This window comes from Drosophila simulans, chromosome X, assembly GCF_016746395.2.
Source record: "Drosophila simulans strain w501 chromosome X, Prin_Dsim_3.1, whole genome shotgun sequence".
Lineage (NCBI taxonomy): Eukaryota > Metazoa > Arthropoda > Insecta > Diptera > Drosophilidae > Drosophila > Drosophila simulans.
The window spans coordinates 17,812,135-17,834,106 of NC_052525.2; the positions used below are offsets into that span (position 1 = coordinate 17,812,135).

The 21,972-nt window shown below is 44.7% G+C and overlaps 1 protein-coding gene across 1 annotated transcript in view; it reads right to left on the bottom strand.

Moving 5' to 3' along the window:
• Positions 1 to 21,972, bottom strand: part of LOC6726334 (pneumococcal serine-rich repeat protein) — a 32,522-nt gene that overhangs the window by 9,271 nt on the left and 1,279 nt on the right. Inside the window, exon 2 of the mRNA XM_039296489.2 lies at positions 21,821 to 21,943. The gene's annotated coding sequence lies outside the window, so the exon portion shown is untranslated. The remainder of the gene's footprint in view (positions 1 to 21,820; positions 21,944 to 21,972) is intronic.

Below are 21,972 nucleotides of genomic sequence, written 5' to 3' on the forward strand. Positions count from 1 at the left end.
CACCCATGCCCAACCCAATTGTGGCGTTAATAGGACCACGTGCCAAAGTGGCCCCCAGTATGGTAACTATCAGAAATGTCACCAGTTAAGTACTCCTTTCATACGGACTATGTTCTTTTGAGGAATCAGGGCGGGTTCGGATTTGATCAAATTATCCGGGTCAAGCGCAAACATAATGGCTGTGATTGAGCATAATTTGGTGTGAAATTGATAACCGCATCGCCTTCTTATTCAATCTAGCTCAACGTTCATTAATTACATTCGTGCGAAATGCGGAATTTGTCAATGTTACTGAAAGGGATTTATTCGCCATATTTGATACACATGTGGTGCAATTTTTGCATCGATTTAAGGAAAATAAAATGTCACTTCAATTGATTCTCAGGCACCGACTCGATTTCCCTCGGCCAGTGATGTGTGTATTTGGTTAGTTGATTTGAGTTGCCACACATTTTCAACGCCACTCGACCAGTCCACCCAATTTTGTGGGTGATTGATTGACTCGGGCACCGCCAGCCAGACAGTGGGACAGTGAGAGGGTCGGTCAGGAGAGGTAACAGTCGGGGGACGCAGTCAGCCCAGATCGAGAGCAGAGACCGACCGATTGACAGATGGACGCACCGACAGTGTCCCACTGCCCACCACATCGGGGTCCCTGCTCGGGCGCCACGCTCAATTTCAGCTTAGCTTTGTTTAATGGACTTGCACAAAAAAGTTTACAAAGCACTTTAGCCTGGAACTGTTGGAGATGGGTAAAAAGGATATCAATCAGCATCGTCAGCACTCGTACACGCCCAATGCAACACTGCATATTAATGGGCATTAACATTTAGCATTGAAGGGCACAACTCACTGGGGTCTTGTCCTGCAAATTGCTCCTAATTGTCCTGGGATATGTTTATCCTTGAGGTGCTGAAGGTAATTTACTCTTATTTTTATCGCCGCCACTTTACCTGCCTTCAGTTTTTTACCCTTAAGTTGGTTTTCGGGTCGGTTGAGAGGCATCGAGTGGTTGGGGCGTAAGTGCTCATACCAGGAACAGCCTTTGTAAGCCCCCCTGATTTTCCATTTTCTGGAGAGACATTTTTAGATAGCCCCCCACCCCACACATATCGGCTTTGACTGGGGTGGACATTTGAAAAGCCAAAGGTTAGGGGTTAAACCGCATATGGCCACTGGCAACGTCGCTTTCACATTCACATTCACATTCAGCATCCAGCGTCCACATCACCATAAGTTCCAGATTCAGTGGCACATTCGTATTCGCATTCGCATCGAGATTCAAATGCTCGGGGAAAAATGTTTGTTCTCCGTGCGTGCAACTTTCACCATTTTTTCCCATCGAACTATCATCAAACTTAGGGTATATCAGATAGGTCATAAAGTTAAAAGTTGATAAATACTATCTTCTCTTGACTAATTCTAATCTTTTTAATAGACCTCTAGGGTAGTCGAGCAGATAACCCACATTTAACTGCTCGTCAATATGTGGGAAAAGGGTATTCAATAGTACATCAGCATATGCGATGAGCTGCTGAAGTAGTCAAAGAACTCCTTGTGCAGGCTTATGTGGAGTGCGGATGCGATTCCGTAGAGGAACAGCATGATTGCGGCTTTCTTGGCTGACTTTGACATGCTGTCTTGCATCCAGCAGCAGTTGCACCTGGCAACGGAAGTGAGCACACCTGGTTACCCCACATCGCCTCATTCGAAAATACGTTGTGGTTGCAGCGGTGCCACTTTAACTTCGTACAGTATGTATGCTATCGGAATGCCTACCGAGATGCGGATGCGGAAAGGTCAGTTGGACTGGACTGCGGTTTGGGGCAATTAGGTGGTCAGGGAAGTTGTAATGAATTGCGTCCATAAATTCAGGCATTTCATACGAAGCCTTTGGCTTTGGTTTCGTTTATCAACCACTTTTTGACCGGGACTTTCATCTTTTTAGGGTATACATGGTGGTGAACAATGAGTCCATTTCCCATGTGCAATTTAAAATGTTCTCGAAACTCCCTAGCTTCCGCTTCCTTCCACTCTCCTCCTCTTCCTGCCCCTTCTGTTGCCTTTCGCCTGTGGATATCTGCTTGACAAGCTTGTTTATGACATGCAACAACGAAAATGCGGCCAGGATATAGAAGAGGCCATGGACAAAGACTCAACCTCAGAATCCGCATCAGAATCAGAATCAGAATGGGGATCGGTCTTGGTCATGGTCATGGTCGTGCCCCCTTCCGCACAAAGGAAATCGGACTCCCTGAGATGCGTTTGTGCAACGGTTCCTTGGAACTTCCGCTTTTGGTTTCGATTTTGTCGCCCCTTTGGGGCTTTGATAACATTGTTATCGCCACTCCCTTTGTGTGCACCATTTGTTGTGGTTTATTTTTATGTTTTTCTTTTTGTTATTCGGCAATTTACAACTAAAAAGTTGCAAGAGGATGTGTGCATGTGTGTGTGCCTGTTGCATAATACATTAACGCGGCAAGCGGAAACGGAAATGTCACACATTTGCTGCCGCTGGCAACATTGTGGCAGCAGGCGAGCTGCGGGCCAGGAAGCGAAGCGAAAATAGCAATCAAAACTTAACTGAATTGCAGCACATGACGGCAGAGGAGGCACACCATCCCCATAACCCAGCCCCATCCCCATAACCCAGCCCCATTCCCAGCCTCATCCTCGTCCTTGTCGTCGTCCCAATGCCGACGCCTTCACCTACAAAGTTGGTTGAGCGAATTAAAACATAAATGCATTTGCTGCAGAGGCCAGCAGGGATCCAAGATGAATCCAAGTGGGCGGGCGTTTACTCCTAATCGAATCGAACCGAAGTGGACCAAGTGGAAATGCCAGAAAATTTGCGTTGCTCTGGAAAATGTGCAAAAAACAGTGGAGCAAAAAAAAAAACAAGAAATAAATGGCGAGGAGGCAAGAAAAAAGCGAGCTGTAAAACTGTAAACTGTTACGCCCACTGCCCATTACCGCCCCCTTTGTCTGTGTGTGGCTGTCAGCGTGTGTGTGTGTGTCGTCTTCCTCTTTTATGGAAGACCATACAAATTCGTTGGCCATTGAACGAAAGCGATTCCTGCCAGCCAGCTTTTCCTCCTCCTGCTCCTGCTCCTGCTCCTGCTCCAGCTCCAGCTCCTGTCTATCCCACTTGGTCCTCCTTGGCTGTTCGGCTCTGTCTGCTCTTGCTTTGCTTCCAATTGAATCAAATTGAATTCAATTGAATTCGCATGTTGCTCATTGAATTGCACAGATTATGGCTAAAATACAATTTTAATTTCACAGAAAAAAGTATTACGAAATGCTCGGTCGCTTTTTTGCTTTCACGCAGTCCCTCTTGCTCTTCCATTCACTTTTAATACCCTGTAGCTGTGTACTTTGTTTGCTTATCAGAGTAAAGCTGTGGCAAAATATAACTTTATGGATATTAACCACGTAATTACACAGAAACTCAAAGGAAATCCTAATATACTATGTATTATAATCAACATTTTCAACACAACATATAATCCAGTTTATTTGTATGTTTACACAACATCACATTATTTTCTAATATATTTACTTATTATTATCCCTCCCCTGTTTGACTTCTAAAATAACAGAAATCAATAGAACTTAAAATCACTGCAAAAAAGTGTCTAAAAGTAAGCAATGAAATAAATCCGTACTTTCAGTTGGTATTTAAAGTGCTGCATACTACAAACATTTCACAAACATGGATTTTGTGAAAACTGTTTTATTTAAACGTCAAGTTTTTTTCACTTTTTGAAGTTCCGATGGGTACTGCCAACTTCGCATCCCGAGGCTGTGCCATCTTTCGTGCTGTTAATTAAATGTTGTCAGGTAATTAAAATGCAGCTGGAACGAACTGCTGGAGTGGCGGAGGAGTGTAAGCTGCTTACTGGCCTCCAACAAAGCCACCAACGATTCTAGAACTAAGCCGTATTTGGTACTCCCGGAACCGGTTGCTAAAATGGCAATGGGTTTAGGATTGCTGGTACTGGGATTGGGATTGAGGCACTGGAATTGGGATTGGGACTGGGGAACTGGGAGAATTGGACCTGGCTGCAAGGCGAATCCAGGGATCCTCGCTCGAGTTGCATCAAGGCATTGTGTTCCAAGCAAAGGGGAACTGCTGTGGGAACAAAGGCTCAAGGTAATATTTTCCCCGAGCTAATCCCAGAGAGCTTTGGCAGTTTGCTTTTGTTTTACAACGCACACAATGCACCTGGAGGATTGGGCTTGGAAAGTCGGATTTGACATCAAGTTTTTGATTGAATGGAATTTCGCATTTAATTGAATTTGGTTTCGATGCGACGACTGCCAGTTTTGGCAAAATGCGATATGGCATATAGCTGGTAAGGTGTATATCTAACCACAACCACATGATTATCCGCAAAACCTCCGCCACACGTCTCTGCCATTTGTCCAGTTTTTTTCCATTTTTTTTTTAACCAACCCCTCAAATTCCCCCCTTCGATGCGAAATATCAGCGAAATGTGCAAAACTAATTAGCTTAGATAACATGGCGTACAACACAACATCCTGCCAGTGTCAAAAAAGAGCAAGCGAGACGCACAGCGCGGAGGGAAAGAGAGGTGGGTAGGAGTGGTGGCGAAAATGTTGCATAAAACTGGGCGCAAGCGAAAGTGCAGTGCAAACTTCTGACAAGTAAGAGAAAGTTATTGAGCACAGTACTTACTCCACAGCCAAGTAAGTTATGGCAACTAAGGAGTTATTTGTAATTTGCAAACTTTTAAAAATACAATTTATATTTGAAAATTCGAAAAGGAAAGAGTATCACACATCTGGCATCCCGGCTAAAAATAAGTGGCATCTTCCATGTGGCATCCCGGCTAAAAATAAGTGCTTGCATACTCTTAGTCACCTAGTGATATCTATAGAGCTCTTGCTTAGCAACTTTTTCACCACGAGATCCATAACCATAGTGATAAAGTAAGTGATATTTATTAAGTAGCGACGATTATCAGATTTTTGGTACCCAGTATAAATAATTCGCGCTGCGAACACGAGAATCCTTATGTAAGGGCTGCCATTTGTTAATTCATTTTGCATATATCTATCTATATATATATGTACATGATTTTTTCAACTGGCACAGTGCGACAGCGTTGTACAAATGAAATGACACGAAACGCAATTACCCTGGAGGCGGAACAAAAGGCTGAGGACGCACACATACACGAGGGGAGATTAAATATTCATAGAATCATTGGGAAATAATCAGCAGAGCAACATGCATGATTTATCATTCATAATGCTCGGTCACTCCCCACAGCCATTAATTAATTGTTTATTTAACGGAGTTGGTGGTGCCGCAATTAATGCATCTACATACATCCATACGATGCCATCACCTGGTACGCAACCGAATACGGATCCGGATGCGGATACAGATGCGGATACGGATACGGATGCGTATGCGTATGTGAACCACATGGCTTCCGGTTCGTCGGGGCGGCGGATGTGGGTGCTCCGCCGCGTCAGATTTGATTTGTTTATCTAATTAAACATTTACTGGGAAAAGCCCCTTAATGCCGGAGCGGATTATCATCGCGCAGCTGCTTTGATCAAAGTTGAAAGTTCCAGTGAAAACTTGAGACTCGCAGAGGCGGGCAATCAATACAATTATTTCTGTGCAAATACCCACATAAAATCGCATAATTAAGTCTCTGCTTGTCGTTTTGTGGCATCGGTATGTTTTTTCAGCTTTTAGAGTGGACCTTGTTAGCTTTAAATTCAATTCGATATGTTGTTTGCATCATCCCCTCCCCCCCTTGAATGTTTCCACCATATTGTGCTGCAAAAGTAATATAATTAAATCCAGTTCAAAGGCCATGCACATATGTACATATCTGTATTTGTGGCTACGGCCTGCACTCCATCAAATTGAAACATTTAATATGGCAAACATGTATTTACCTTTGTATAATATTGACCCCTGTGTCGCATAAACTTTTTCCGTGTAAGCAAAACAAATAAATAATAATAGAAAACGTCCTCTGTCCCCGAGCGAAGACATCCCTCTAAACCATTTTGCCCCTGACCAACTGAAGCGGCCACCAGGAGAAGGCCAAGCGGAGCAAGAGCGGAGGAAAGGCGGAGGAAAAGCGGAGCAAGAGCGGTGGCAAGGAGAAAGCGCTTTCCAGCACACTCTCAATTGTTTGTGGTGCGTAAACATAAATAAATTGTTGAATATTGCTCGACTTGGTCCTTGGAGAGGCTCCCTCCCACATCCCACTTGCCACTTGCCACTTCCCACTCCCATTTCACCATGGCCATGGCCTTCACCGCTCAACCACCCCACACTACCCACCCCTCCCTATTCCCATACATCCTGCCACCGCCCCCGCCCCGCCCGCTCGACTCCTACTTGATGTGCTTTTAATGATTTATGGCAGAATGCAAACAACCAAACGGAGTGGGGCAGAAACGCAGAAAAAATTCTAAAAAATCCAGCTACAAAGTGAAAGCAAAGTCTATACATTCTGTGGTTTTTCCACCATACTCAGCACCCCATCCCCATTACCATTACCATTTCCGTTTCCATTTTCCACCCAAACCCAGCCCCCTGAGACCGCAAGTTTACTCAATTTGATTTGCTGCCCTTGCCGGCCAACGCTCACGATTATTGTTATTAATTTTGCGAAAGAATTTCGGCTCTGCGGCATTAATAAGAAATGAGAGGAGCCCAATCGATAGTTGGATGCTGGGCCAAAAAAGGCACAAAGTTTGGCCCAAAGGGACAGCCAAAAGATCGCTTTAATTTCACAGAGCATAAGCACTTCATTTTCCCGTGCAGAGTGATAAGTTTGGACCCACAAAAAAAAAGAAAAAATTAAACAATATCCCGAAAAAAGCAATAACGACTAGACTTGTAAGTTGATTTTGTAGATTTAAGTTCTGGAAATGAAAATATTTCATTAAAATTAATATCCAGCACAAAACTTTGCTTTGCTAGAAAAAAACTATACCAAATTAATGTTTTAACGAGCTATTGCTATTTGATGTTGCTGTGCTATTATTTTAAGTACAACAAAATTCACACAAAATGTATTGTCTTTACGGAATATTTATTCTATCCGCTTTTCGGGATTTTCTTGTTTCAGGAAATATTTCATTTTTTTTTTATTATTTTTTTGTGAAAGCAAAAATTGTTGCGACAAAAGTTATGCCAACGAGAAATACTTTGCGAATGTTTGTTCGCCTGCATTTCGTAATTAAAACAAAAATGCGAAACGATTGTCGGACATTATAAAAGTGCCCCTACTTTCCACTTGCCACTGCCGCTCTCCACTCTCCACTCTCCACTTTCCACTGGACCCTCTGAACTGAACTGAAGTGAACTGGCACTGGCCCCAAGTGGACATAAATTCCACTTGAACTCATTCCTCGTCTCGCTTGCTTTCATTAGCTTGGAGCCTTGGGGCTGCCCAGAGGCATTCCCCATCCTGGTATCCTCCCTCCCCCATGCCACACCCCTCTTATGGAAGCCATCCCCCAGAGGAGGCACGCCCCTGGTGGCCCCCACTTGAAAAAAAGTGAGGCGGGGAGGGGGGGGAGTGTGCAGAAATGAAACATTATGATGACAGTCGCTCGTGTGTATACGCATGTGTGTGCAAAAATTGAAATTGAGAATGGCAAAATAATGAATTGTAAATTGCTTCGAACGCACACACATGTAAGTATATTAATTTATTTATTATGCTGCGCAATAAAATCAAATAAAATGGGTCTCCCCTCCCCGCATTTTCCTTTCCCCCTCCTGGCACTCGGCGCAAAATTGAAAAACTAAAATCGATTTCCGCTTGACAAATAACTTAAGTGGCAGTTTATATGTACATACATGCACACACGAGTGGCGAGTGGGTAAAATCGAGCAGCGAGTTAAAAAAAAAAATATATATATATGCAGTTATATAAAAAGAGAACGAGAGAAGCAAGAATATTCCACACGATTAATTTTTGCGATCCATTAAAAAGATTTACTCAAATTGACAGAATCATCGTTGGGAGGCTGCCGAAAAGCCAGGAGCAGCAGGAGCAGCAGTAGCAAGTGAATGTCCTTGTGCGCACATAGCATGGCCCACGGCCTTCTGGGCGGAAAGCCACCACCCACCCCCCAAAAAAAAAGGCGGCGAGTGTCTCAATTTGCATGCCATAAGCTTTGGGCGGCCATAAAAGGGGCGCCAGCTGGGCTAGTGGGGCAGTGGGGGCGTGGCACGCTGGGGAATAGTGGGGGTGGGGGCCACATTAAATGCATGTAATCATAAATTCACACTCATTAAGAGATTTGGCGAGCATTCAGCCAACAATGAAGAGCAACAGCGACAACGACGTTCCGAGTAATCGCAAATTGAATTTATCCGGAATGGAATCACAGCGATTTGCATACCCTGTTTACCCTGCCCGTCGCAAAGTGATGGGCACTTTTGACTAGGCAAATCGAATAATTCGATTTAACATATTCACTTGTTAGTTATATCTTGAAAATTACTTGCTATACCATAGATACTTCTTTTATCATAGTTTTTTAACCTTACAAATACTTAGGTTTGCTAGAAGTAAAGCTTATACTTTATTTCTAAGACATTTCAAGAGCAGCACTGAAAGGTTATGTAACATTACAGGGTATCACTCACGGTCGACTTAACACTCAGGCGGGCTTTGGACCATTTCTCTGTCCCTTTCTATTTTGGGGGTGTGTGGATTCGTTTTAAATTTTCCTGTGTGTGTGTGTGTGCCAAAAGCAGACCCACACGATATGTGGAAAGACCACAAAAGCTCCGCTCACACACACACACACATGCACACAGGCGGACCGACACGTATGCTTTACCCTTTCATCGTACACCCCCTCCCACTTTCGACCACCCCACTTTACTCGCGCCGCATTTGAATAAAATGTAAATTAAGTTAATGGTAATAAAGTGTCTATTATGTAAGCAAAACTCACTCAGACACGCACACACACACATGCTCGCATTCCCTGGCTCTGTCGCTCTCGCGCGCTCGCTCTTTCTCGCCATCTCTGTCTCATCGCCCACTATATCTGTCTCCATCTCTTTCCAACTGCATTGGTATAAACGCAATGAAAATATTTTAAGTGATTTTGAATTAGAGCCACTCTAAAGTGAAAGCGTGGGCGAGTGGGAGCGAGACAAAGGAAATAGCAAAATAGTTATTGATAGTTAATTATGCACTTATCGATAAATGATAACGATTAGGCCGGGCATCGATGCAAATAAAGGGCGTGGAAAGTGGGCGTGTACGCAGGGCGTTTGAAGAGCACACAATTAACGTTTCATTTAAGCAATTGAATAACTGAGCCTTTGATTGGCGTGGCAACTTGAGCATCTGTTTGTTTGCCGACTTGTGGCCACCGGGAAAGTGATGGAAATGCTGTTTGGAAATGCGTTTGGAAAATAAGGGCTGTCTAGGCCGCAATCTTTAATTAATCAGACACTAGAGGCGTCCCAATGGCAGCTCAAAGATCAGCTGGCAAGGATTTCTGATGGCTCAAACAAGGAATTATGGCCACATTAAGCATGTAAAGCCGGTTAAGCCCAGGAAATAAAAATGACACTGATAACATCCACAAGAGCAACGAATTAAATACACTTAAATACCTAAACGGGATGAGCCTAATTAAGACGACCTAAATTTGCAATGTACATAAGCAACTTATTTGGGGAAAATCATTGTGCTAAATGGATTCAGTAAATGTAGAATTTTCCTGAAGCAACAGCTTAAAGATGTATTAAAGGTGATTACAGTATACCGACCAAGAAAATAGTTGGCATAACCAAAGTTCTAATCGGCATTTGGGCCAACCTTGACAGGCGAATGGCCAAAAGCGCCAGCAGGATTTCGGCCCAACTGACAGCCTGACAAATTGACAAACTGACTAATGGCCGGGGCGGTTGATGATAATAGGGGGCAGGGAGAGGCATAACTTTTAAGCACCCCACAAAAACACGGCCATTACATGTGGCCACCATTGGCGAGGCGAGGCGAGGCCCGAAGCCATCAATAAAAGCACAGCACAACTGCCAGATGCCCAACTGGTACGCTTTAGGCCACATTAAAAAGCGTTGGTCGACATAAACTGGCCAAAAATCGCACAATTAACCGTGCCAAGAGCTCCGCGCTTGGCCATTAAACGGCCATTAAGAGAAGTTTCTGTGGCAGCGAATGCCCGTCCGTCCGGATAGAAGTGGGTAGCAGGTGTGTATATACAGATGTATGTTGAGCTAGGGGAAGGGGCAGATGAGGAGCAGAAGGATGCGGTGTCCTGGAGATGTAGATATGTATAAGGGTGATGACTGGTTGCCGACAGATAAGCTGCCTCGGGTCTAAGCCCTCGAAATAAATTGGGAAATTTAGTAGGGGTTAGGAAGGACTAAGGCGAAATGCTTATAATTTCGCCTGTTAAGCTTTCAGCTCCTCCACCACACGCACGCCCCACCACTAAAAGCGACCTTGATCTTGATGCCAATTTGATGTTTGGCATTGGTTGGAAAATGGCACAGAATGCTGCTGCAGCCGAGCCCTTGACCCAGATGCGTCAGGGTTGAAACAAGGACATCAGGGACCGTTGCAATGTCGATACGAAGCGCAAGAGCGAAAACGTTGCGAGTGCCATGTTTTTCAGCACTTTCGCTTTGCCGATTTTTCCCAGCTTCGCCGAGGATAATTACGTAAATCTTTGTAAGCTTATTAACACGCATACGCCCCGTGGCCCAGCACATAAACACGCCCCTTTCGCAGGATGGCAGGATTGCAGGCTGAGTGCCAAGGAGCACAGACAATCAGCTGCAAAGGAATCCCCCATGGAGTGCAGTGCAACATTTTGCTGCCACTTGTTGGGCGCCAAGAGGCAAACAGAGCTGGCGGATGCCAACCCTTCGGTTCTCGAGTGACTTGCCAAGTCGCCAGGACCAACAGACTAGGACACCAGGATACCGTGATACCGTGATACCAGGATGCCGGGACACAAACATAATTGGAAACGCCACCATCCCCTCACGTGTACAAATATTGATGGATAGTTGCACACCAGCATCACAACTGGAGGGCAAAACTCTCGTTCAAGTCATCAACTTTCAGCGCCGATAAGTAGGCAATGGATTGTGCCAAGCGGAAGGCAAGGCAGCGTTCTAGGTGATGCACCAACTTGTTTTGCTCTCACATAGCCACTCGCCTCCATCTCCATCTCCATTTCCATATCCACACTGGCTCACACATCACGCATACGCTCCGGATGCCAGGTGAACCGAAAATAGCGCAAACAAATCGATACTTCAATCGCTGAAATCCTGAGCACGAGCGTACGACTCACAGCGAAGGATTCTTCGTGGGCATTAACCAAACGAAAATGTAAATAAAATGGAGCACTAAAAAGTGCAAAGGATGTTACTTAAAATTAATCTTATTACCAGATAATAGTGTTATTATAAGAGTTACTCGTCTGAAGGTGAAAAACATGCTACTTTAAGTCTACAGAACAGCTTATCTTTAAATGTATTCCGTACTAACAAAGTTTCTATCAGCAAAGGATTTTAATATACATATGTTTATATTAGCAAACGAACATATTTTGTGAAACCACTTATAAAGGATTAATATTTGATCGAAGTTTAAAAAAATTCCGATATATAGCTGAATGATTTTTACTGCCAATCTATTCTGTGTGATTGCCTTTAAATTTCTTGTGGTCTAGTAGTTGCCATAAATTTGAAATAATGTGCACGTTATAAAGAAATTTATACACCCATTTGGCCGAGATTAGGTGCTTGATTCTTTGAGCGCAGAGGAACTCCACCTCAGATCGGCTGGCTGACTGGCAAACTTTCCATTTCGCTACCGTTCAACTTTCTCGCAATTTTCCATGCCGTTGCCCAGAGCTCTCGGCCGCGTCCTTCGACCTCCTTCACTCCTCTCCAGCTTATTGATATTGCAATTTAGCCAACATAAATTTGACAGACCAAACAAGCGGTAAAAGGGGGCGGGGCAGGAGGGGCAAGCGGCCTCTTCAAGTGCCACTTGTGCGTGTGGCTGTGTGTGTGTGTGTGTGTGTGGAGCGGCGGTTAACAAAAGGGAGACGGCCAACGAGTCGGCTACGTAATGCGCTGCTGGCCACCGCAGAAGCCAAAAACTGGGCTCGTCTTTGTGCTGCTCCTGCGGCTGTTTATCTTGCGTGTGTTTTGTTGATTTTACCGATTTCTCTCGCTTACCCACCGACCCACCCCCCAACCCCCCTTTGTTAACATTTTTTTTTTTATTTCAAGTTGACGGCCATGGAAAATTGTATTTCATTTTATTTCGTTTTTCGGTTTTTGCTCTTCGCTCTTTGGCGGCCAGGAACTTGAACTGAAACTGGGCGGAAAAAAAAAGCGAGAATAAAAGTTAATTTTCGCTTGTCGCTCTAAGCCAATTAGTGCGGTTCCCCTCCCCCCTCTGGAAAATATCCTCAACGAACCAGCAAATAAGGCCAAAAGCAATCCAAAAAAAAAGGGAAAACAGCAACAACAAACTAATTGAGTAAACAAAGTTCGGCCAAAGTTGCTAGCATTTTTTTAACGTTACTTCTTTGCTGATTTCCAGATACAGTGCGTCTGCAGCTTCTGCCATTTCCATCGAGTGGGCTATTTTTAAACTTGTTTTATTGATCCCTTAAAATAATTGCAAGGGCAGACAACAACAGCCCAAAGAAATCTGCTCAAAGAATTTTAGTTTAGTTTCGTGCCGGGGGATGAGCTCGTTCCATCATCGTCGCTGCTCTCAGCCATCATCATCATCGTGATTCTGGGTTCGGGGTTCTGGGTTCTGGATTCTGGGTTCTGGGCCATAATGAAGCAACCGCAGCATCGAAGTCTGTTAGCCCGAAAAGCATTTGCAACCACCTTGGCCTCAGTCTCAGTTTCAACCTCAGGCATCCGTACCACCATCATCATGGCTTCATCATCAGCATCATCATTGCGATTATCATCATCGGGAATCAACGAGACGCGGCCGCCTCTTGAGTTGATTTAGTTTTCGGGCGGCTCTTTCGAGGGGCGGTAAACTTTTCAAAAATATTTGCCTTTACCATTTCCTTTGGGTCTACCCCGTACACCCCACCCACCGTAGCGCGTTCCCCTGCTCCCATGACTACCAAACTTTGCTTATAAATTTCGATGATTGCACGAGAGCGAGGCAAAGTGGAGAAGAACTGCCAAAGACATGCCCCCGAAAAACCCAATTCCCTTAAAAAAAAAATAAATAAAAGGGGTAAGAGAATTTGAATTTGAAATGGTGACTTGAACTTGAATGGAAGCCTGGGCCAGTGGGACTGACAGTCTGATTGAGAATAGAGGTATTCGGTACTTTGTGCAGGCCCCCGAATTCCATTTATAGGGCCAATTCAGCAAATGCGGCTAAGGAAGCGAATCGAATAATGTGTAATTTTGCAGGGGAACCTTTAAGTGATTGCCTTAAGACAGCCTTAAGTATCTTTAAGCTTGTCTGCATGGACTGACCAATTTATCAGCTTCAGTTTCAGTTAATATACTACCCTTGAAATCCAAGATTCCAGCTGCTGTATTTTGCTACCTTAATATTTATATTTCATCTCAGCACTAAATTCACAATCCTTCCTTAGATCAGTGGCCTTAGCTTGATGTACCGCCCTGAAAATCTTCAGATAACTATGCCACTACATTTACATCCAACTTGCCTAACTTAAATATGCATACATCCTAATAGTGAGATAAAGTGGAATATAGTGAGCAGACTTAATGGATTCTTGTTCATGCCAAAGTTCTCTATTACATTTCTGTGCAATTTCTCAAAAGATTTGTTTTAAAACTCACTTGCCATAAAGCGAATCCCGGCTGATACCATCAAATTTAGGATGCCTCGGCGTGTCCTTGCTCGTCCTTTTCGCCATGCCATTGTCCCGCACTATACCGTGTATCTTGTATCTTTTTCTGCGCGTTGTATGCAAACTTTTCAGATAACAGAAGTGTAAGAGGTTCATTTCAAGGGGTTAGAGCGGCGGCGGGCGGCGGGGGGCCAGCGAAATGGGGGTGAGTGTACCCCGGGAAACGTGGAATGTTACTTAAGTAGGAACGCCACTGAAGTCGCATCGTGATAATGGAGAAGCCTGCCTCTTTTACACCACCCACCTGCCCCCCCTGTTTCGATATGCCGTCCCGCCTTTCTCCGGAAAACCCCTCTGGAAAACTCACCCCTTGGGCCGCAATTTCCGTCTTCACTTGTGTTACACTTGCGTTCTTTTCTCTTACAATTTTTTTAAGCTTGCAGCTGACTGCTGTTGCTGCTTCTTCTTCTTTCAATCTTTACCACCCCCCACCCCCCAAGCCCCAACCCAGCCCCTCGACTTCTTCTTCCTGCCCTCTTTGTATTGCTTACACACTCAGTTACAGTTAAGTTGAGTTTGGTTGAGTTTGTGTATCTGTTACGCGAGTTTCTATTTCTCATTGCCTGTGTATCTGTTCATCTAACTGTATGGGTAACTAGGTGTACGAGTGTGCGTGCGTGTGTGTGTGTGTGTGTGCGGAGCCAGCGACATTGCCAAAGTTATTTCATAAATTGTTGCCACAGCAGCAAACACGAGCACACACCGAAAGAGACAGTGTTTTTGCGAGGGTCTACTCATTTTCCATTTTGCCCCTCATTTCTTTCTTTTTTGTTGCATGATAAAATGTGACTGGAGGGTAAAACACACAAAAAGGTGTGCGTGTGTCTGCGTGTGTGTGTGTGTGTGTGGGGGACGGGCTGAGGAAAAGCGGCGTCAGTTGCCTTGTTAAAAAGGCAGAACGAGACATTTTGGCATGCCCATTGTTGATTGAGCGGGGAGAAGCCAAAGAGAAAGTGGGCCAAGTTGGAGGGTAGAGAGAAAGTACCAACTGTAAGCAACACGCAAAAGGCGCAACAGGCCGCTGTCGTCCAAGGAAGCTGGCAAGCAGCAGCAGCAGCAGCAGCAAAAAAAGAAAATCGAAGCGAAGGAAAGGAAAAAAATCTCCACACAAAAGAGACAGACCAGAAAAAAGGGCCACAGGGCGGATGAGTGATGCGGATGGTATTTCGATGTGCAGCTGTGTGTGTGTGTGCGAGCGTGCCTGTGCCTGTGTGAGTGTCTCTCTCATCGTCGCCATCGCAGCTTGTTGCTTTGCCAACTTTTCTGTGTCTGCTTCCACCTCCTCCGCCCTTGCCACACCCCCCCCAGTTTCCTTTTTTTTTCGAAACTTTTTTCGACTTTGCTTCACTTTCGTATGACAGTTGGAGCGAAGCGTTAGTTGATACACTGCTCGCAATGGAACGAAAAAAACAGGAGAAATGCAAATAAAAAAAATAAAGAAAAAATGTGGAAAAAAAATAAAACAACCGGAAAGACAAAGGAATTTTTGATGGATTGCCCAAATGGAGAATGACAGAGAATGGCACATGTGGAATGTAATTGCCAGAGTATCGGATTAACGTTGTGTGTGTGAGCGGCAGAATGTATGTGTGTGTGTGTCAAGGTCACTGGCAACGAGTGTGTCCTTGTCTAACCTCAAGCGGCAAACTATCAGATGCTGCAGTTTCTCATTTAGCAACTCAACTCCCCCGCTTTTCTGCTTTTCCGCTTTTCACTTTCCGCATTTCCGCTTTCGGCCCTCGCTCAACTGTCCAATAACTGTCAGATTCTGGCTCAAATTAAACGGAAGGCGGTCGAGTTACGTGGCAAAGAGTGTTTGGGCAATTATCATACTTCAGTGGGGTATAAATGCCGAATAAACTGCTGCATTTCGAAAGCGGCCAGAGAGCCTGGCGAAACTAATTTGACATGCAGTTTGTAAAATGCATTAAATATTCAACTGCGGTCCTTGTGTCACAACGAACAAGCTGATTTCGAGTGGTAGTTTTGCAACACTTCAAGTTTCAACAGGCGCAGTGTGTAAACTGTTATCAAGGGTTTTTTTGTTCAAATTATTTTGATGATATACATATTAATTCCGAACTAGTTAAGGACTAAAAAAAAGTAGATAACGTTGTCAAAGGCTCCCTTTTGTCACTAAAAAACTCAACATTGAAAGTCATTTAATCATTTTTTAGATGTTTACATCACTTTAATTAGCGCCTAAGAGTATGCTATCTGTTAATTAAAGTTCCCACTTGAAATATTTTGATGCATACTTTTAGACACTTTGGTTAGTAATTTGGTACTTCGCAGATTTGTTCACTTTATTTAGCAGGTATCAGCCGTTCGAGCAATCGCGGCTTCTTGCATCAAAGTTGTGGCGCTACTCCTCTGCCACTTAATCGCATTAGGCTGCCTCAACTGGCCGTAAACTGTTTTTAAACGTGTGCATTGGACCATTAGTGCTGTGCATGGCTATGTGCATGTGTGCGTAATTAGAAGGCGACAAATATCAGCGCTGCAGTTTTCCCGCATTTTCCACCGCCGCTCATCCACCGCGCCCTTGTGGGTAATTTGTGATTTTTCTTTTTTCTGCAAGTGCACGGCGACAGCGTCTTGTTGTCTGCCAGGCGAAAGGAAAAGGAACCAGAAGGAAAGCGAAGCCGAGCAACAAGTCGGAATGGCACGGAATGGAATGGAAATGAGTGGCGCCCCCGATGGCAATGTTGTGCGGGTGGGTCTGGGCAAATGGTGCAGACGGGGGAAATGGGGGCAAATGGCTGGGAAAATGGGGGCGGGCTGCGATGGAGGAGCTTGGATGGCTGCCAACTGTGTGTGCTAATGTCCATGCGTGTGTGGCCTTCGCTTAACGCGATTTCTTTTAATGCGGCAGCACCGCGTCCAACAGCATCGAGGGTTGTCGCAGAAAATATTGTACGTAAGTGATTCATTTAATAAAAGCGTCGCGCTTAGCTGTGCGATTTTGCGTATGCGTAATGTTGAAAAGATTAGCGCGAAAATATTACTAATACGCAGTGTTGTCTTCTATTTTGCTTGGTAACTTAGCGGATAGGAATACAAATAAATAATTAAGGTAAGCTCCGATTATTAGAGTTACATTATGTTAGCCAACACTGCGTATGAGCAACACTGCCTAAATACCAAGTGCACTTTGTATGCATGTTACAGTATACACTTTAAAAGCCCTCCAGCTTTCAAAGAATATAATGTAATATGGATTCATTGAACCGCAGCACATAACAATTTGACCCTAAGTCAATGTACGTTTCGCTCGATAGACACGAAAAGCCATTTTGTATAATATTTTCCGTCTGTTTGAGGCACTTTCCCGGCACTCCTCTAGCCATCCGCCAATGCCATCCCCTCCCCCTTCCTACCGTATTTTACGCATTTCAACATTTATGTGCAATTTTTATGCGCCACCTGCCAAGCCCTTTAAGCCCAACTCCACCCATAATCCACCCCTTGCCCCCCTCGCCAGCACACAAATAATTGCAACATATTAATAATGTCTGCGAGCAAAACCCCCTCTGCCGACTCCACCCCCCTTTTATGGCTTTCAATTTGATGCGAGAGCAGTTAATAGCCCAAACACAAAGCCAAAGGAAGTTGGCTGTGGATTGGGAGTGGGATTGGCAGCGAGGTTGGCGCAGGAAATTGCATGAAATTTAACAAATTTCTCTTGACTTCGCGGGAAGACAAGGATATCAGCCCCCCCTTCCCACTTCCAGCCCCCCTCCTCCCTAAGCCACGCCGCTGGCAACTTTAATATGAGCTTATTGGCTTTTGGTGGATGTCACCAAAAAAAAAAAAAAAACTGAAAAAAAAAACACAGGGAAAAGCGGGACACAACTCTTGGCTACAATTTTTGACGAGCTCAGCTATCTGTACACGCATGTGGCAGATGCTCCAGAGGGGCGCGGGCAGGCAGTGGCGCCCCAATGGGGGGGATGGCCGGGATACTGAAAACACGTAGCTGGGCCATCGTCGCCCGTCACGTTATACGTAACGTAATGAGATTTTGCGGCAGCTTTGTGCATTGCGGCAAACGCACCATGTTTCACTTTCGGGACGATGCCATGTCCCTGCCCATGTCCATGTCCATGTCCTGGCACCTATCTTCTCGTTACATTCCCTTCTTACTATCCAGCTGGTTGTCGAAGGTGTTCAAAGGTCCTGTCAATATTCCCGATTATGGACCGACTTACGTGGGCATCACCATGCACTGCGTTTGCATGGCAATCGATGGGGCATAATAGCAATGCCAAATGGTACGAAACGTGCCCAAGCAGTTGCTAATGGGTGCTCCGATTAGTCTCTTCCACGGAAAAACATAGCTCCATGCTCACTCGAAGCTATAGAAAAATTCACATGAATCCGTTAAACGGTCGTCTTTGCTGCCTCGAATTGGGTTTGAAAACGCAATAGCTGGTTTTTGGAACACCATAATTAAACATCTTAAACATGTATTATTTGTGACCTTGTCCCTTGTCCAACTTATTTACCAAAATACCAAGATAAGCCCAAACAATATCATTTGCCGGATCACATCTCGCAGCTGTGAATGATGTTTTTGTTGAAGCAACTCATTTGCCAAATGATATAAGCATTATTTTTCATCATCGCGCGTACATCCGCATGACATGACAATTACCGAACCAAATTCAAGCCACAATTAGGGTCGCCGAAAATGCCTCTTCAACTGCGAGGCGTTCCATTTCCATTTGGCCGCCATCATAAATGCCGGGAAATTTACTTAACGCTAATGCGCTCAGCGGCCCAAAGTTAAAGCCTAATTACGTTAAAGCCAAGGGACGTCAACTAACGCAACTAAGGAGCTCAGTGCCAGACGGACAAGCGAGGCGGCGACAGAATCTCCTGGCCATCTTCAGCCAGACACCTTGTCCAACTACGCAGACCACCGACAGACATTCACACCCGGCCACGGAGGAGGAAGTGGTGGTGGTGGTGGCAGTGGTGTTAGTGGTAGTGCTGTCACCAGGACTGAGGATTGAGGTTGCCAAGCTCTGGCAGTCCATAAATATCTATCTGTCGGCAAATCTTGGTCCAACTACAACTTGGCCAGCTGAACGCATCTGTTTATGCCGTGGCATGCCTGAGCTTGCTACCCTGGAAAAGGTATGATGGCTGCAGCGAAGCGCTTGGCAGCTAAAGAAGTTTGAGATTTCAATCCACTCAAGTGGATGATCAGGAAGTTTTGAACTCTAAGAGCCTTTTTTATTGATCTACCATATGGAAACCCAGATCTTTCAGAACTAAATAAACTTGGTTTCGAAATACTTTAGTATGCTTTTAGATAGCTCAATATATACTAGTACTACTACTACTGACATATAGATAAGTTGTAAGGATCAATCTTCTACCAAATGTTGGTTCTAGAAAGTATGCTACAATATATTTTGAATATTTTACTGCAATTGCCAAATGGTCACACTTTTATAGCCCCTTTTGAATTGGTTTCAAGCCCACCGGAGGCAGTTGTGTCATCCTCCACTAATTCCATTTGCCTAATAGATTCCCTAGTTTAGTTAACCGAAACATGTATTTTATGGGAAAATTCTGCGCCCTCAAGGGTATTGGAGGCATTGTTACCCCGGCCATTCGAATCCGTTAGCCTTCGTTTTCATTTTCAGTTCGGTTGCTGTTTCGCCAGTTGTTGTTGGCCATTGTTTGCATTAGTTGCTTTCGGTGGTGCTGTTGTTGTTGTTGTTGGTGGTGGTGCGATGCCATCGGTGGTGCGATGCTGCTGTCGCCTTGGCATTGTTCTTGGATTGGCATTGTCATTGTCATCTGGGCGGCGTCCTTGTTGGTCCAGCACGTTAATTGTTTCACGTTCGGATTGGCCTCAACTCGGATTGGATTGGATTGGACGGAATGGGATGGGATGGGATGGCATGGGATGCCATGGGATGCCATGGTGTTGCAGAGGCGAGGAGACGACTAGGAACTCTATTAGTTTTAATTAAACAGCTGAGCGTCTTGGCCAACTAATTATAGTGAATGCCAGGGACGGCGAGCGAAAGGGATGCCCAGTCCGCTCTTTTAATCATTGTAATTAATGTGCGCTTGTTAATAACAATTAAGTGCGTTCTTTTTTTTTTTTGTTCACCCACCGCCGCCTTCCTGCTTACCGCCAATTTTGAAGCCGATTTCCCGGCTATATACGTGTGTATATATCCCCTTTTTTTATGCCCAAGTCTTGGGACTTGAGCCCACGGCTTGGCTTTGGCTTTGTCTCGAGCATTGCCTGGCAACACAATTAAGCATTTAATCAATACAATTAAAGCCTTGGGCTCAAGCGAACATCATTAAGCGAAAGGAGCCGAGCGGAGCGGAGCAACAAAAGCAAACGGTCATATAAAAATAAACATAAAACAAAACAACAATTCGAGCGGGCCCAAAAGAAAATAGAAAAGCAACAGCCCCAAAGATTCAACTCAGCAGGGATGCGATGGAGATTCGACCCCAGGACACCCTAGTTGACCTGCCAACTTTAAACTGAGTTGACCCACTAGAAAAGCAAAACTTGGCAAAACTTTTGAAATGTACGTAATGTTTTTTTAAGTAATGTATTCAGATTCCTCGCAAAACGCATGGGCTGGAAAACTATTGATGGGTGTGCCCAAAAGTATGCTGCAATAGATACTAGATGGCATACTAAATATTCTTAAAGCATACTTTTAGACACCTTCAGGGAAACGCATAACAAGGATTTCCGCGAAACCCTGAACCCTTCTTTTTCGAACTCTTAAAATTCTTAAATTTCGTGGTTTTCCTCTCACGCCGCAAGGAACCTTATGCACGGGTCTTTGGGCCATTCCACTGGACTGCCTGTCTTCCAGGTATTTCGAATGTCTATTTTCAGCTTTCGTCTCCCCTTTCTGGGAGTCCCAAACAGGCAGCTCCTAATCTTCGCAGTGCATTTCGTGCATCCACTGGGTTATTGACGATGCTGCGATCGATGCGTGGGTGTACGAGTGCATCGGTGTTTTGGATTATAGTGCCAAGCGACCCCGAGAACGCGACCGAGAAGTGGGAGCACGGCAGATGGTGGAGCAGGAGCAGGAGGAGCAGGAGGTGGAGGGCAGTACGAAAGCTGGATTAAAACTTTTTCTAGGAACCAAATTTAAGCCGCACACAAGGATGCCCGAGCGATGGATGGAGCTGGATGCGGGTATTCCGAGCCGGAGTCCGAGTCCCAGCTCCACCAGCACTGCCTTTATCCTTTGCCAACTAAATCCCCAGTGCGCGCGATGCCTTTTATGACTTGGTGGAAATGGGTGGTGGTGGGCTGAAAATCGGCAAGGAAAAGCGGCAGAAAAAACAGTGCAAGTTTTTACGCAAATAAACGCACGTATTTCACAACTTTGCGCCACTTTCGTTTTCATTTCGGCATTTCGTCGTTTTTGTCTTTGTCCTTTTACCTTTTTTTTTCTTTTGTTTTTTTTTTTTTTGTACCTTTTTTACGATTTTATTCTTGTGGTGGGTGGGTGAAAAAGAAAAATGCCGAAAATTCGCTGCTAATGGAAAATAGTAATTACAATAATTTGCCCGCTCGTTTGCCTTTTCTTTGGCCCGCGGTCGCTCGCCTTTTTCATTCATTCGTTTTTTTTTATTTTTTTTTCTTGTCTCGGCTTTTCCTCTTTTGCATTATTCATTTGATAGCTGCAGGTGGCAACGGCCAACGGTAAAAATAATAACCAGCATTAAGCCGTCAAGTGGGTGGGCCAGCCATGCCACCCAGCCAGCCTCACAGGACACCACCCAGCAGAATCCCGCCCAGAATCGCGCTATCTGTTGCTCCGTGTGGGCGTGTGGAAATTAATAATAAATCAAAATTAAATGTTTGCTTACTTGACACTTTGGCTTCCTCCTCCGGGTTTTTCGTGGAACGTGTCCGCTCTTATTTTATTACTTTCCGCTGAGTTTTACGTTTTATTTATTTATTTTCGCTCCGCTTTGCTTTGCGTTCGATTGCTGGCACCGGAAAAAAAAGATTAAAAAAA